Source organism: Pseudophryne corroboree, chromosome 12, assembly GCF_028390025.1.
Source record: "Pseudophryne corroboree isolate aPseCor3 chromosome 12, aPseCor3.hap2, whole genome shotgun sequence".
Taxonomy (NCBI): domain Eukaryota; kingdom Metazoa; phylum Chordata; class Amphibia; order Anura; family Myobatrachidae; genus Pseudophryne; species Pseudophryne corroboree.
In genome coordinates this window covers 120,272,035-120,289,936 of record NC_086455.1, presented here as the reverse complement: position 1 = coordinate 120,289,936, position 17,902 = coordinate 120,272,035, and the positions used below count along the sequence as shown (strand labels likewise).

The 17,902-nt window shown below is 48.4% G+C and overlaps 1 protein-coding gene across 3 annotated transcripts in view; it reads right to left on the bottom strand.

Moving 5' to 3' along the window:
• Positions 1-15,705, bottom strand: part of SNAP23 (synaptosome associated protein 23) — a 106,193-nt gene extending 90,488 nt beyond the window's left edge. For 2 of the 3 annotated variants that reach the window (XM_063947929.1, XM_063947928.1), the window contains exon 1: positions 15,597-15,705. The gene's annotated coding sequence lies outside the window, so the exon portion shown is untranslated. The remainder of the gene's footprint in view (positions 1-15,596) is intronic. The other variant, XM_063947931.1, reaches the window with a different exon arrangement.
• Positions 15,706-17,902: the final 2,197 nt, after the last annotated feature.

Genomic DNA, 17,902 nt, shown 5'->3' with positions numbered 1-17,902 from the left:
AGTGCTACTCCGACCTCCAACTGTTCTCTGGACCTTGCCCTTATCAGGAGATCGTCCATTTTCTTTGAAGAAGAATCATCATTTCGGCCATTACCTTGGTAAGGACCCGGGGTGCCGTGGACAATCCAACCGGCAGCGTCTGAAACTGATAGTGACAGTTCTGTACCACGAACCTGAGGTACCCTTGGTGAGAAGGGCAAATTGGGACATGGAGTGTCCCGGGACACCATATAGTCCCCTTTTTCCTGGTTCGCTATCACTGCTCTGAGTGACTCCATCTTGATTTGAACCTTTTTATGTAAGTGTTCAAATATTTCAGATTTAGAATAGGTCTCACCGAGCCGTCTGGCTTCAGTACCACAATATAGTGTGGAATAATACCCCTTTCCTTGTTGTAGGAGGGGTACTTTGATTATCACCTGCTGGAAATACAGCTTGTGAATTGTTTCCACTACTGCCTCCCTGTCGGAGGGAGACGTTGGTAAAGCAGACTTCAGGAACCTGCGAGGGGGAGACGTCTCGAACTTCCAATCTGTACCCCTGGGATACTACATGTAGGATCCAGGGGTCCACTTGCGAGTGAGCCCACTGCGTGCTGAAACTCTTGAGACGACCCCCCACCGCACCTGAGTCCGCTTGTACGGCCCCAGCGTCATGCTGAGGACTTGGCAGAAGCGGTGGAGGGCTTCTGTTCCTGGGAATGGGCTGCCTGCTGCAGTCTTCTTCCCTTTCCTCTATCCCATGGCAGATATGACTGGCCTTTTGACCGCTTGCCCTTATGGGGACGAAAGGACTGAGGCTGAAAAGACGTTGTCTTTTTCTCCTTTAAACGGCAATACTTCCATGTGCCGTTTGGAATCTGCATCACCTGACCACTGTCGTGTCCATAAACAACTTCTGGCAGATATGGACATCGCACTTACTCTTGATGCCAGAGTGCAAATATCCCTCTGTGCATCTCGCATATATACAAATGCATCCTTTAAATGCTCTATAGTCAATAAAATACTGTCCCTGTCAAGGGTATCAATATTTTCAGTCAGGGAATCCGACCAAGCCACCCCAGCGCTGCACATCCAGGCTGAGGCGATCGCTGGTCGCAGTATAACACCAGTATGTGTGTATATACTTTTTAGGATATTTTCCAGCCTCCTATCAGCTGGCTCCTTGAGGGCGGCCCTATCTGGAGACGGTACCGCCACTTGTTTTGATAAGCGTGTGAGCGCCTTATCCACCCTAAGGGGTGTTTCCCAACGCGCCCTAACTTCTGGCGGGAAAGGGTATACCGCCAATAATTTTCTATCGGGGGAAACCCACGCATCATCACACACTTCATTTAATTTATCTGATTCAGGAAAAACTACAGGTAGTTTTTTCACACTCCACAAAATACCCTTTTTTGTGGTACTTGTAGTATCAGAAATATGTAACACCTCCTTCATTGCCCTTAACAAGTAACGTGTGGCCCTAAAAGAAAAATACGTTTGTTTCTTCACCGTCGACACTGGAGTCAGTGTCCGTGTCTGTGTCTGTGTCGACCGACTGAGGTAAAAATAAGATTTTACTTACCGATAAATCTATTTCTCGTAGTCCGTAGTGGATGCTGGGGACTCCGTCAGGACCATGGGGAACAGCGGCTCCGCAGGAGACAGGGCACAAAAGCAAAAGCTTTAGGATCAGGTGGTGTGCACTGGCTCCTCCCCCCATGACCCCCCTCCAAGCCTCAGCCAGGATACTGTGCCCGGACGAGCGTACACAATAAGGAAGGATTTTGAATCCCGGGTAAGACTCCTACCAGCCACACCAATCACACTGTACAACCTGTGATCTGAACCCAGTTAACAGCATGATAACAGCGGAGCCTCTGAAAAGATGGCTCACAACAATAATAACCCGATTTTTGTAACAATAACTATGTACAAGTATTGCAGACAATCCGCACTTGGGATGGGCGCCCAGCATCCACTACGGACTACGAGAAATAGATTTATCGGTAAGTAAAATCTTATTTTCTCTGACGTCCTAGTGGATGCTGGGGACTCCGTCAGGACCATGGGGATTATACCAAAGCTCCCAAACGGGCGGAAGAGTGCGGATGACTCTGCAGCACCGAATGAGAGAACTCCAGGTCCTCTTTAGCCAGGGTATCAAATTTGTAGAATTTTACAAACGTGTTCTCCCCCGACCACTTAGCTGCTCGGCAGAGTTGTAATGCCGAGACCCCTCGGGCAGCCGCCCAGGATGAGCCCACCTTCCTTGTGGAATGGGCCTTGACAGATTTAGGCTGTGGCAGGCCTGCCACAGAATGTGCAAGTTGAAATGTGCTACAAATCCAACGAGCAATCGTCTGCTTAAAAGCAAGAGCACCCAGTTTGTTGGGTGCATATAGGATAACAGCGAGTCAGTTTTCCTGACTCCAGCCGTCCTGGAAACCTATATTTTCAGGGCCCTGACAACATCTAGCAACTTGGAGTCCTCCAAGTCCCTAGTAGCCGCAGGTACCACAATAAGCTGGTTCAGGTGAAACGCTGACACCACCTTAGGAAGAAACTGGGGACGAGTCCGCAGTTCTGCCCTGTCCGAATGGACAATCAGATATGGCTTTTGTGAGACAAAGCCGCCAATTCTGACACTCGCCTGGCCGAGGCCAGGGCCAACAGCATGGTCACTTTCCATGTGAGATATTTCAAATCCACAGATTTGAGCGGTTTAAAATGTGATTTGAGGAATCCCAGAACTACGTTGAGATCCCACAGTGCCACTGGAGGCACAAAAAGGGGGTTGTATATACAATACTCCCTTGACAAACTTCTGGACTTCAGGAACTGAACCAATTCTTTCTGGAAGAAAATTTTACAGGGCCGAAATTTGAACCTTAATGGACCCCAATTTGAGGCCCATAGACACTCCTGTTTGCAGGAATCGACCGAGTTGAAATTTCTTCGTGGGGCCTTCCTGGCCTCACACCACGCAACATATTTTCGCCACATGTGGTGATAATGTTTTGCGGTCACCTCCTTCCTGGCTTTGACCAGGGTAGGAATGACCTCTTCCGGAATGCCTTTTTCCCTTAGGATCTGGCGTTCCACCGCCATGCCGTCAAACGCAGCCGCGGTAAGTCTTGGAACAGACCTGGTACTTGCTGAAGCAAGTCCCTTCTTAGCGGCAGAGGCCATGAGTCCTCTGTGAGCATTTCTTGAAGTTCCGGGTGCCACGTCCTTCTTGGCCAATCCGGAGCCACGAGTATAGTTCTTACTCCTCTACGTCTTATAATTCTCAGTACCTTGGTTATGAGAAGCAGAGGAGGGAACACATACACCGACTGGAACACCCACGGTGTTACCAGAACGTCCACAGATATTGCTTGAGGGTCTCTTGACCTGGCGCAATACCTGTCCAGTTTTTTGTTCAGGCGGGACGCCATCATGTCCACCTTTGGTCTTTCCCAACGGTTCACAATCATGTGGAATACTTACCGATGAAGTCCCCACTCTCCCGGGTGGAGGTCGTGCCTGCTGAGGAAGTCTGCTTCCCAGTTGTCCACTCCCGGAATGAACACTGCTGACAGTGCTATCACATGATTTTTCGCCCAGCGAAGAATCCTTGCAGTTTCTGCCATTGCCCTCCTGCTTCTTGTGCCGCCCTGTCTGTTTACGTGGGCGACTGCCGTGATGTTGTCCCACTGGATCAATACCGGCTGACCTTGAAGCAGAGGTCTTGCTAAGCTTAGAACATTGTAAATTGCCCTTAGCTCCAGTATATTTATGTGGAGAGAAGTCTCCAGACTTGATCACACTCCCTGGAAATTTTTCCCCTGTGTGACTGCTCCCCAGCCTCTCAGGCTGGCATCCGTGGTCACCAGGACCCAGTCCTGAATGCCGAGTCTGCGGCCCTTTAGTAGATGAGCACTCTGCAGCCACCGCAGAAGAAACACCCTTGTCCTTGGAGACAGGGTTATCCGCTGATGCATCTGAAGATGCGATCCGGACCATTTTTCCAGCAGATCCCACTGAAAAGTTCTTGCGTGAAATCTACCGAATGGAATCGCTTCGTAAGAAGCCACCATTTTTCCCAGGACCCTTGTGCAATGATGCACTGACACTTTTCCTGGTTTTAGGAGGTTCCTGACTAGCTCGGATAACTCCCTGGCTTTCTTCTCCGGGAGAAACACCTTTTTCTGGACTGTGTCCAGAATCATCCCTAGGAACAGCAGACGTGTCGTCGGAAACAGCTGCGGTTTTGGAATATTTAGAATCCACCCGTGCTGTCGTAGAACTACTTGAGATAGTGCTACTCCGACCTCCAACTGTTCTCTGGACCTTGCCCCTATCAGGAGATCGTCCATTTTCTTTGAAGAAGAATCATCATTTCGGCCATTACCTTGGTAAGGACCCGGGGTGCCGTGGACAATCCAACCGGCAGCGTCTGAAACTGATAGTGACAGTTCTGTACCACGAACCTGAGGTACCCTTGGTGAGAAGGGCAAATTGGGACATGGAGGTAAGCATCCCTGATGTCCCGGGACACCATATAGTCCCCTTCTTCCTGGTTCGCTATCACTGCTCTGAGTGACTCCATCTTGATTTGAACCTTTGTATGTAAGAGTTCAACTATTTCAGATTTAGAATAGGTCTCACCGAGCCGTCTGGCTTCAGTACCACAATATAGTGTGGAATAATACCCCTTTCCTTGTTGTAGGAGGGGTACTTTGATTATCACCTGCTGGGAATACAGCTTGTGAATTGTTTCCACTACTGCCTCCCTGTCGGAGGGAGACGTTGGTAAAGCAGACTTCAGGAACCTGCGAGGGGGAGACGTCTCGAATTTCCAATCTGTACCCCTGGGATACTACTTGTAGGATCCAGGGGTCCACTTGCGAGTGAGCCCACTGCGTGCTGAAACTCTTGAGACGACCCCCCCCCCCACCGCACCTGAGTCCGCTTGTACGGCCCCAGCGTCATGCTGAGGACTTGGCAGAAGCGGTGGAGGGCTTCTGTTTCTGGGAATGGGCTGCCTGCTGCAGTCTTCTTCCCTTTCCTCTATCCCATGGCAGATATGACTGGCCTTTTGCCCGCTTGCCCTTATGGGGACGAAAGGACTGAGGCTGAAAAGACGTTGTCTTTTTCTCCTTTATACGGCAATACTTCCATGTGCCGTTTGGAATCTGCATCACCTGACCACTGTCGTGTCCATAAACAACTTCTGGCAGATATGGACATCGCACTTACTCTTGATGCCAGAGTGCAAATATCCCTCTGTGCATCTCGCATATATACAAATGCATCCTTTAAATGCTCTATAGTCAATAAAATACTGTCCCTGTCAAGGGTATCAATATTTTCAGTCAGGGAATCCGACCAAGCCACCCCAGCGCTGCACATCCAGGCTGAGGCGATCGCTGGTCGCAGTATAACACCAGTATGTGTGTATATACTTTTTAGGATATTTTCCAGCCTCCTATCAGCTGGCTCCTTGAGGGCGGCCCTATCTGGAGACGGTACCGCCACTTGTTTTGATAAGCGTGTGAGCGCCTTATCCACCCTAAGAGGTGTTTCCCAACGCGCCCTAACTTCTGGCGGGAAAGGGTATACCGCCAATAATTTTCTATCGGGGGAAACCCACGCATCATCACACACTTCATTTAATTTATCTGATTCAGGAAAAACTACAGGTAGTTTTTTCACACTCCACATACTACAAGTACCACAAAAAAGGGTATTATCAGAAATATGTAACACCTCCTTCATTGCCCTTAACAAGTAACGTGTGGCCCTAAAGGAAAATACGTTTGTTTCTTCACCGTCGACACTGGAGTCAGTGTCCGTGTCTGTGTCGACCGACTGAGGTAAAAGGACGTTTTAACGCCCCTGACGGTGTTTGAGACGCCTGGACAGGTACTAATTGGTTTGCCGGCCGTCTCATGTCGTCAACCGACCTTGCAGCGTGTTGACATTATCACGTAATTCCTTAAATAAGCCATCCATTCCGGTGTCGACTCTCTAGAGAGTGACATCACCATTACAGGCAATTGCTCCGCCTCCTCACCAACATCGTCCTCATACATGTCGACACACACGTACCGACACACAGCACACACACAGGGAATGCTCTGATAGAGGACAGGACCCCACTAGCCCTTTGGGGAGACAGAGGGAGAGTTTGCCAGCACACACCAAAAACGCTATAATTATACAGGGACAACCTTTATATAAGTGTTTTTCCCTTATAGCATTTTAATATATATAGTCATATCGCCAAATAAGTGCCCCCCCTCTCTGTTTTAACCCTGTTTCTGTAGTGCAGTGCAGGGGAGAGCCTGGGAGCCTTCCCACCAGCATTTCTGTGAGGGAAAATGGCGCTGTGTGCTGAGGAGAATAGGCCCCGCCCCCTTTTCGGCGGGCTTCTTCTCCCGTTTTTCTGAGACCTGGCAGGGGTTAAATACATCCATATAGCCCCCAGGGGCTATATGTGATGTATTTTTAGCCAGAATAAGGTACTATCATTGCTGCCCAGGGCGCCCCCCCCCCCTGACAACAATGGCGCACAGCTGCAGTGCTGTGCGCTACCTTATGAAGACTGAAAAGTCTTCTGCCGCCGGTTTCTGGACCTCTTCACTTTTCGGCATCTGCAAGGGGGTCGGCGGCGCGGCTCCGGGACGAACCCCAGGGTGAGACCTGTGTTCCGACTCCCTCTGGAGCTAATGGTGTCCAGTAGCCTAAGAAGCCAATCCATCCTGCACGCAGGTGAGTTCACTTCTCTCCCCTAAGTCCCTCGATGCAGTGAGCCTGTTGCCAGCAGGACTCACTGAAAATAAAAAACCTAACAAAACTTTTACTCTAAGCAGCTCTTTAGGAGAGCCACCTAGATTGCACCCTTCTCGGCCGGGCACAAAAATCTAACTGGCTGAGGCTTGGAGGGGGGTCATGGGGGGAGGAGCCAGTGCACACCACCTGATCCTAAAGCTTTTGCTTTTGTGCCCTGTCTCCTGCGGAGCCGCTGTTCCCCATGGTCCTGACGGAGTCCCCAGCATCCACTAGGACGTCAGAGAAAAGACGTTTTAACGCCCGACGGTGTTTGAGACGCCTGGACAGGTACTAATTGGTTTGCCGGCCGTCTCATGTCGTCAACCGACCTTGCAGCGTGTTGACATTATCACGTAATTCCTTAAATAAGCCATCCATTCCGGTGTCGACTCCCTAGAGAGTGACATCACTATTACAGGCAATTGCTCCGCCTCCTCACCAACATCGTCCTCATACATGTCGACACACACGTACCGACACACAGCACACACACAGGGAATGCTCTGATAGAGGACAGGACCCCACTAGCCCTTTGGAGAGACAGAGGGAGAGTTTGCCAGCACACACCAAAATGCTATAATTATACAGGGACAACCTTTATATAAGTGTTTTTCCCTTATAGCATCTTAATATATATAATCATATCGCCAAATAAGTGCCCCCCCTCTCTGTTTTAACCCTGTTTCTGTAGTGCAGTGCAGGGGAGAGCCTGGGAGCCTTCCCACCAGCATTTCTGTGAGGGAAAATGGCGCTGTGTGCTGAGGAGAATAGGCCTCGCCCCCTTTTCGGCGGGCTTCTTCTCCCGTTTTTCTGAGACCTGGCAGGGGTTAAATACATCCATATAGCCCCAGGGGCTATATGTGATGTATCTTTTAGCCAGTATAGGTATTTCATTGCTGCCCAGGGCGCCCCCCACAGCGCCCTGCACCCTCAGTGACCGCTGGTGTGAAGTGTGTGACAACAATGGCGCACAGCTGCAGTGCTGTGCGCTACCTCATGAAGACTGAAAAGTCTTCTGCCGCCGGTTTCTGGACCTCTTCACTTTTCGGCATCTGCAAGGGGGTCGGCGGCACGGCTCCGGGACCGGACTCCATGGCTGGGCCTGTGTTCGATCCCTCTGGAGCTAATGGTGTCCAGTAGCCTAAGAAGCCAATCCATCCTGCACGCAGGTGAGTTCACTTCTTCTCCCCTAAGTCCCTCGTTGCAGTGAGCCTGTTGCCAGCAGGACTCACTGTAAAATAAAAAACCTAAAAACTTTTTCTAAGCAGCTCTTTAGGAGAGCCACCTAGATTGCACCCTGCTCGGACGGGCACAAAAACCTAACTGAGGCTTGGAGGAGGGTCATAGGGGGAGGAGCCAGTGCACACCACCTGATCCTAAAGCTTTATTTTTGTGCCCTGTCTCCTGCGGAGCCGCTAATCCCCATGGTCCTGACGGAGTCCCCAGCATCCACTAGGACGTCAGAGAAATAGGGATTACTTAAAACTCTAATTTACTCCAGTGATAAATAGCCCAAATTAAACGTCAACCCTATTCTTTATTACATATAAACATAGAATTTGACAGCAAACAAAAACCATTTGGTCCATCTAGTCTGCGGTTATTAGGGTTAGGGTTGGAATAGCCCACAGTGGTACAGGAAAACACCCCGTGGGCCACTCATGCCCCAGTCTGATACTGGTTAGGGTCAGAGATGGATTAGGATGTTTAGTTAGGGTATTAGTGCTAGTGTAATAGGGTCAAGGTTTGGATTAAGGGTAAGGGATGGGGTATTAGTGTTAGGTCGGGTACACACCTAAACGATATTAGCACAATTTGTCATACGAGTATCCCTTACCCAAAACGCTTGGGACCAGAAGTACTTTGGATACCGGATTTTTCCGTATTTTGGAATAATGGCATACCATAATGAGATATCATGGTGATAGGACCCAAGTCTAAGCACAGAATGCATTTATGTTTCATATACAACTTATACACACAGCCTGAAGGTCATTTTAGACAATATTTTAATAACTTTGTGCATCAAACAAAGTGTGTGTACATTCACACAATTAAATTTATGTTTCAAATACACCATATACACACAGCCTGAAGGTCGTATAATACTTTTAATAACTTTGCGTATTAAACAAAGTTTGTGTACACTGAGCCATCAGAAAACAAAGGTTTCACTATCTCACTCAGTGCCATAAATAGGCATTTTAGCGCTGTGTGCAAGAAACGACATTGGCGCCCCTCCATGTAAGATAGGGGCAGTGCACGCCGCAGGCGTGCAAAAAATATATAGGGGCGTGGCTTCATGGGGAAGGGGCGTGGCCACAAAATAATAGCAATTCATACTACGGTGCACAGTAGTCTCCATTATTCAAATTACGCTGCACAGTAGCGCCACTACACCAGGTAGAGCCCCTTTTATACATTACAGCAGACAGCGTCCCCCTTTTTACACATTACGGCAGACAGCGTCCCCTTTTACACATTACGGCAGACAGCGTCCCCTTTTACACATTACGGCAGACAGCGTCCCCTTTTACACATTACGGCAGCCAGCGTCCCCTTTTTACACATTACGGCAGCCAGCGTCCCCTTTTTACACATTACGGCAGCCAGCGTCCCCTTTTTACACATTACGGCAGCCAGCGTCCCCTTTTTACACATTGCGGCAGCCAGCGTCCCCTTTTTACACATTACGGCAGCCAGCGTCCCCTTTTTACACATTGCGGCAGCCAGTCCCCCTTTTTACACATTGCGGCAGACGGAGAGAGAGAGAGAGAGAGAGAGAGAGAGAGAGAGAGAGAGAGAGAGAGAGAGAGAGAGAGAGAGAGAGAGAGAGAGAGAGAGAGAGAGAGAGAGAGAGAGAGAGAGAAAAACTTACCATCTCCCCGCTGGCAGTCAGGCTCCTCGTGCAGCTCCCTCGGTGCAGGCAGGTGAGAAGGAGGAGGGAGGGGGACTGGGGCAGCAGCAGCGCTATTTCATTGGTAGTAAGCGCCGCTGCAGCAGTCCCCTCTCCTTCCATATTGGCTGCCCTGCGCTGCTGTGGATGCTGGGATGGAGCTCTCCTCCCTAGTGCGGTGGCGGCACACGGCGCAGACTTCAGAGGCGGCATGTAATGAGTCAATTTGACTCATTACATGCCGCTGGCCGTGCGCCCTCAGGGCAACTGCGCTGTGTGCCAGGCCCACTTGGCACACACGTAGTTACGGCCCTGATCTCACTCAAAAAATTCCGTATTTCGGAATATTTGGATATGGGATACTCAACCTGTACAAGAATGAACACTCCTGCAGTTCACATGTGTGATCATTTGGTTGACAGTGCTACATGGTCAATCAAAAGATATCGTATAGCTGTGCATGTTAATGAAGGACGGGACGAGAGATTGTACTGGCAATCTTGGATGGGAAGGGATGAAGGGAATCCGTCCTAACCATCTGCAAGATTGCCGGCCATTTAAATGCGTACCCAGTCATAGGGTGAGTACATATTAGGACAATCAGCAATCGGGCCGACAGTTGGGGCGATTTCTCTTCACCCCGCGGATTGCCATTACACACAAGCCCAATGTAATACACAACGAACCAAATCTTGTTCTGCCCTTCAATACACTGCAGAGCGTCGCATGCAATATCTTCCCGGTGGGCTGTGCATCACGGCTGACCAGAAGATGTGGTATGTGACCAGTGGGAGTGCACAATAGGGTTTTCACACTACACGTGCTAGTGTGTACCCACCCTTAGGGTAGCAGGCTTTGGATATTAGTATTAGGGTCATGTTAGCACCTTCATAAAATGTCCATAAAAATCCCGCATCATATTCTCTAGCACGAATTACAAAAGACATGAAGAATATTTTTTCTATAAAACAAAATGCAATGAACGACTTCCACATAATAGTAAACAAATTAAAACAGAAATATATAAAAGCAGAACCAAGACGCATCCATAATTAAACAACAAAAGAGACTATGTGGGCACAACCGTAAGGGGGATTTAAACAATGTGTTTTAAATAGCAGGTTTCGTACCTTTGTAACCAGGACACACAGATGTCCTCCTTTCACTCAGTCTTCCCACTGCAGAATCTCTCAGGGAAGTGGATATGGCTGCCACTGTAAGCTGGTGGCATTTGGTTTCAGCAGGCACTGTAACCTCATCTCCTAGCTGTAGCTGGAGTCGGTATATTAGGTAGACATTCACCATGTCGACATTGATGAAATGTCAACAATGTGATTGTGCAATAAGTCTATACAGAACGCCAACCTTAATGTCGACATAACTGCATGCCCTCATGGCCAGGGGAAAGGGGAACACAAATCATCTGTGCTCACTCTACCAAAGCAACAAGTCACACATGATTAATCACTATGATACTTTGGGAACAGAATTCATTGATTTTTTTTTGCAGCTGCAGCCGCTGTATAAAGTGATGGGAGCTGTTCAATTGTTTGTGCCACTGGTGCCCATTACTTGTTATGTATATCTGTTCACAGTATCCTGAAGTGCGTGCACAGATCAGTCTAAAGTCTGGTTTTGGCCACCCAAACAGCAGCACGCCCAGTAGCTTACACGGATCTAGTCGCTTTACATGTCTAATCCCGATGCATACATGCGCATCATCAGAAATAAGCACACGCACCCAGTGACACAAACAATCAAACAATTCCCATCTCATTAGACAGGAGCTGCAGCAGCGAAAAACAACTGTATACACCCCTTGAATAACTAGGGGTCTATGTACTAAGTCTTGGCTAAGACTAGATAACGTGGGCAGAGATAAAGTACCAGCCAATCATCTCCATCTCTGTCATATCACAGGCTGTGCTTGAAAAATGACAGTTAGGAGATGATTGGCTGCTACTTTACCTCCATCCACTTTATCTCGGAGGGGTGCGAGCAGAAATCCGACAAGTGTGGCAGCGCGATGCCGATTTCTGCTCTTAGCACGGAGGAAACAGCATCGTGTCGGGCATTTAAGTTGGAGAATGCAGGTTCTTCCGACAAAACACCCTGTTTAGTCCGGGAGAACAGGCATTCTCCGTCTTACATTGGGCTGTATTGAATAGCACTGGGAGCTAATTCCAGTCGCTGTTCAACTCTCTCAGAATTGAATAGTGCCCATAGAGGCTTAACCCGTTTAAAGTCCTGGTTAGGGTGCTCAAACTCCGTTTGAGGGTCCAAACCACAGAGTCTTCTCGCATTAAAGTTTGCACCTCAGCAGGCTGTGAGCTGAAAGGAGTCTCCCCGCTGCATGCACGAATGGAGCAACAATTGAATTGCTCTGTTGGGTGCCATTGAATTCCCCCCTAACAGTAAAAAAAAAAAAAGTATAAAATTTTATTTTTGCAGCTTTACAGGACAGCTTATATTTTATAATTAATAATGTGCTTATATTTTATAATTATAATTCTATGCTTTTCTAAGGCCGGGTAAATACACACTTACCAACTGGCGCTGGGAATGTCAGGCCAAACATCACAACTGGGCAAGCATTTTGACCTATGGCAAGGACATCGTACACAGACATATTGTTTGTCCACACTACAAATATATAGTCTGTCACTAGAACAAGTTTTATAAGGGGGAAACAAATTGCGGATGAAGTCTTGGAAACAGCACCTCATGTCACACCCCTCACGGCCTGTTCTCAGGCCAAATTCGCACAGCAGTTTTGTGTGAACAGAAACTGATGTAAAGTGCATTTGTTTCCACGCTAACACACAGGCACAAGAACTTTTACCGCAATTGGACTCCCCCTATATGTCTAGTGTGTACCCAACATAAAAGATTTTGCCTTGTAAATGATTGCTGCTTTAAAAAAAAAAAAAAAAAAAAACACAGACTCGGAGGCTAATAAATTTAGCCGTACATCTTTAAGTTCAGGGCAGCAAAGAAAACCAAAAGGTCAGTGGTTAAAGACATGTGAAATGTAACAAGATTTTTATTTTAGTTTTCTCAACTAACATATGAGAAAATTCAAAGTATCCAAAGTACAGTATGGATTTACCAGACATAAGCCGGCTGTGGAAGGAGTGCAACGTAAAGCTGCATATTAAGAATTCTGAAGAAATGGTTTTCGAGCAACATTTTTCAGAAATTATCCCTCAAGCCATACAAATAGGTATCCGGACTCTAGGTCGACATTATGTCGACACATGACATACGTCGACATGAACAAGGTCGACATGAGTTTTTCACTTTTTTTTTCTTTCATTTTTTGAACTTTTTCATACTTTACGATCCACGTGGACTACAATTGGGAACGGTAATCTTGCCCGAAGACCATGCGAGGGGACAGTGTGCACTAATTAGGGTTCCCCGTCACTTTACGAAGAGAACGACACCAAAAAAAACAAAAAAAAAACCCTCATGTTGACCTCTTCCTGTGATGACCTAGTCACTGTCGATCAATAGGTGTCGACCTAGACACTGTCGACCCCGAGTCCCATACCCATATAAATTATGACGCCTATTTAATAAAAATTGCCATAGTGCAGGGATTTTTCTTCATTCCATATCATCACATTTTTTCCCCAGCTACTGTATGTAGTACAGTGATTGCGAGACCCACTGCCCCTGCGAGTTATATCCCGGGCACATCGGAGGAGTCTTCCATTTTAAAAGACTACTCCTATGAGTCTGTCACTGTGTGTGCGCACTATGTCAGTTACCAGAGCTGGACGGAGGCTCCAGGGGAAGAACTGTAAGATCCCTTTACTGCGAAAATGCCTCCACAGGCATAAAACCGTTTACACCATAGGAAGATGGCGTTAACCACGGAGGCCAAATTCTGAAAACGCCAAGAATTTTGGAGTTTGGTACACATGGGTCAGTCTGTAGCCCCCACCAACCATTATAGGGACTGCTGTCTGAAGCGCTAATTAGCCTTTTCGTAGGTAATTTGTACATATAGCGTTAAGCAGAAACTGTAATTGTCTACCTAATTTTACATACTAGGATTCATTTTTGTCGGGAGCCAATTAACCTACTACTATATTTTGGGATAGTGGGAGGAAACCCTGAAAGTAAAGGGAGAACATGCAAACTCCACACAGTTAGGGCCGTGGTGGGAATCAAACCCATGACCTCAGTACTGTGAGGCAGTAATGCTAAGCATTACACCACTGGGTTTCATAACTAGGCCTCTAGGTCACAGTCATGAAGAAAGCATCTGGATTGTAAGTGGAAGGGGATACATGGATCCTTATGCAGTGGTACACACCACACATACCCTTAGAACACAGCATGGTTTCTGAGGATCCATTGAGACGAATGCACATGTTATCCATCCACCAATTTTAATGACCAGGGAAACTATGCTCTGGGTACATGGCACTATCTATCACACATACTATGTGGAGACAGACCATCGGGCCGATTCAATTGTTTTCCCCCACGGCTACCACTAGGGGACCCAAAATGCAGGAAGTCAATTGTTGCTCCATTAGATGCCTATTAGCTGCGTCAGTGACATTTCTTCTTGCAGCCTCCTGAGGTGTGAGAAGAAATGAGTGCCAAGTCCAAAGTTTAGGAGCTCAAAACGGGAGTTTGGGCGCCCTAACCAGGATTTTAGACGGGATTAGCCGCTATTCACGGCTAAAACCGGTCTACTTAAGCACATATAAAGCAATGGGCGCCCAACCAGAGAAACAACTGAATTCCTCTGATGGGTGCCCGTAACTTTGAGTGTGCATAAAAACCCCATTTGAAAACGCTCTCTATGGGGGAGAATTAATGTTTTTGGGGGGCGCTCAACTGAGTTATTCAGTTGTTGCTCCTCAGTATATTACATTTCATGGAGAGAACATACAATGTGCTCAACAGAGTGTACATGCTAGCCATTTAAAAAAAAAAAAAAAAAAATGTTATATATATATATATATATATATAATTATTTTTTAACATTTTATTTTAGTTTCACCAAGGGTTTAGAAAACGCGAGGCAGGTGCTCGCTACATGTCTCAGACTAGGATGACAGGTCATACGGAGGACAACAATTTTCATAATACAACATTAATTTCCATACTATACCATATATCTGTTTCAGACTTTCTCTGAGCACAGCCCAGGCAATGTCCCTCACTGTAAACAAATATACTAACACTTCTACATGCCTTCTATAGATATTTCTAAAGTAAAAAGCACAAATAGGGCAGATGTGAAATCATACAATTAACAGCTGATAACAATATGTCTTGAAAGTAAAGTTATAAATCAGGCATACAGCCAGCCACCTTCTTGCCTCAAACTGCAGAAATACCGGAAATGAAGTGTTGCCAGGGTATTCCCCTACCACTATGCAATGACATCATCATCCCCTACCACTATGCAATGACATCATCCAATACACATCCTATGCAGCTCCACAGGCTGTATGTTACCACCCTAGCATAATACAGGGAATGACATTAATAACTGAGAAAGTTCTGTGCTAGGGGGTATCAGTGACAGATGAGGAGGACCACTTAGCCCCATTACCCACAGTCAGCCCCTAAATCCTGTCCTGCTGCGAGAAATAGAATAGAAATACAGAATACAGCACATTATGAGCCAGGTACAGAAGAGAGGAGACACAATAACCAGCTGTTACCACACATCCTATACAGAAGACTTCGGAAGTTGTGAGGAAGAGAACCCGTGGCTGCATGCTGGGACTTGTCGTTCTCCAGCTGCCAGTCTCAGCCTAGTAACAAGTGGCAAAGCTACTGTAGCAGTGAGTGGAAGCATGCACAGAGTCCGCACCATGTTATGCTGAGCTCCAGGCAACACCAGAGGTAACCACCACACTACTCACCCCGGCCGGGTCACAGTCCCGCAGTCCCGCAGCCCCCGCCGCTCAGCAGACACCAGAAAGTAATATGGGCGCCGGAAACTGTCCGTGAACTACTATGAAGCAATTTCAGACAGAATTCCCAAGCCACGCCCACCGTCCGCACTTCTAACCAATCACCACTCAGCACAGGAGAGACCAATAGCAGAGTCCGTGCAGTGTGAGTGACAGGCTGAGTCTGATAGCGCCTCTGGCGGTCGGTCAGGGGACAGCTGGGTGGAAAGGATGTACAGTAGTAAACGGATGATTGTGAGGTAAAGAGAGCGCAGGAAAAGCCTTAGCCAATGACTGTGGCTCTGCGTCCCAGCATGACCAGGCTGACACTGACAGGCAATCCTGCATTAGGGAGTGACAGGGTGCACGTGCGATGGTTACACTGGGGAAAAGGGGGGTAATGTAAGTTTAGTTACTGTGTGGCACAGTTTGGTCCAGAGTCGACTGACATTGGGTCAGGTCCAATTAAAAATATGCTCATTAGCATGATAGCATGATTACTAGCTGCCTAGTTGGCATCAAAGTCTGTCACAAAACGTAATTATTAGTGTGAAATAGTTTTTCTAGTTTTACAACAAAATGATGCAATTCTATGTGTATATATATGGGACTCCGTAAGGACCATGGGGAATAGACGGGCTCCGCAGGAGATAGGGCACTTTAAGAAAGCTTAGGATTCTAGGTGTGCACTGGCTCCTCCCTCTATGTCCCTCCTCCAGACCTCAGTTTTACACTGTGCCCAGAGCGAGATGGGTGCACTGCAGGGAGCTCCCTGAGTTCTCTGCCTAGAAAGCATTTTTGTTTGGATTTTTTCTACATTTTTACAGGGAGCACTGGTGGCAACAGGCTCCCTGCATCGAGGGACTGGGGAGAGAGGAGCAGACCTTCTTGTCTAAGATAGGCTCTGCTTCCTCGGCTACTGCACACCATTAGCTCCAGAGGGGGTGAACGCAGGTTCTTACTGGGCGTCCACCCCCAGAGCCGCGCCGCCGTTCTCCTCACAGAGCCAGGAGAAACCGTCTCAGGCGGCAGAAGCCTTCAGAGCTTCACTGAGGTAACGCACAGCAGGGACGTGCAGTCAGGGGAGGCAGGGGAGGCAGTGCCTCCCCTGCCATTAGTGATTCCATTGATGATTAAAATAATATAAAGAAGATACTTATGACACATTCTGTGTCATAAGTATCTGCTTCATAGTATTTAAAGCAACTTGGCTTGTAAATTGACTTTGGGAGGCACCGATAGTGGTGCCTCCAGCAGTCAATGGGACAGGGGACAAAGCGGGGGGCGGGGCCATGCTGCGGGCTGTAGAAGCCCGTTGGAAATCAATGAAGAAGCGGCACCATTAGAAGTGCCGCTGTGACACAGGGGCGTGCTTTCACCCATGAAAGCACGCCCCTGTCAGTGAGGAGAGATGTGATTGGCAAGCGGCTCCGTCACTGGAGCCGCTGTCAATCATCACTGGGTGGTTGCGGGGCGGGCATATGCGGAGGCGGTGCGGGCATAGAGGCAGTCAGGTCCGGATTGGAGAGTGCACTGTGGGAGGGACGCTCGATACATCAGCCCCCCCCCCTTCCCCCGGCTGTGACCACCAAACCCCCCCCCCGTCCATGCGGCCGCGACCACCCACCCCCTTTTAATCCGCTCCTGCGGCACTGTGCGCTGGTCATACCGGCGCAGTGGGAAGGCTTGCTCACTAGCCTTGGCCTCCCTGCACCGCATACATAGTGTGATGTCAGGACGTGTGACATCACTGGAGCGCCACCCCGGCACCCATGCGCACCCTGAATGAAGCCCCGAACTGCAGGAAGCCACACAGAACAGAGTCAGCAGCACCTGAGGTCAGGAGAGTCCTGCTGGCTACTATGATTTAGGCACTGACTCACTGACTGACACATGGCTATTCACAGTTCACACATGTATGTGTATATATATATATATATATATATATATATAATATATATATATATGTACTAGCTCACAGCCGCCCACCGATCACCACCTTCAGCCGCCCACCACCCGCTGCTCACCGCCGCCAGCCGCTCACCGCCGCCAGCCACCCACCGCTCACCGCCGCCAGCCACTCACCGCCGCCAGCCGCCGCTCTCCACCGCCAGCCACTCACCGCCGCCCGCCGCTCACCGCCGCCAGACACCCACCGCTCACCGCCGCCAGCCACCCACCGCCATCTGCAACAAATGGCAGTCACCGTCAGCGGGACCTCACCGCCGCTGCCCATGGGTGCCTCCGCCGACCACAGTCAGGTAATGTTCCGCTGC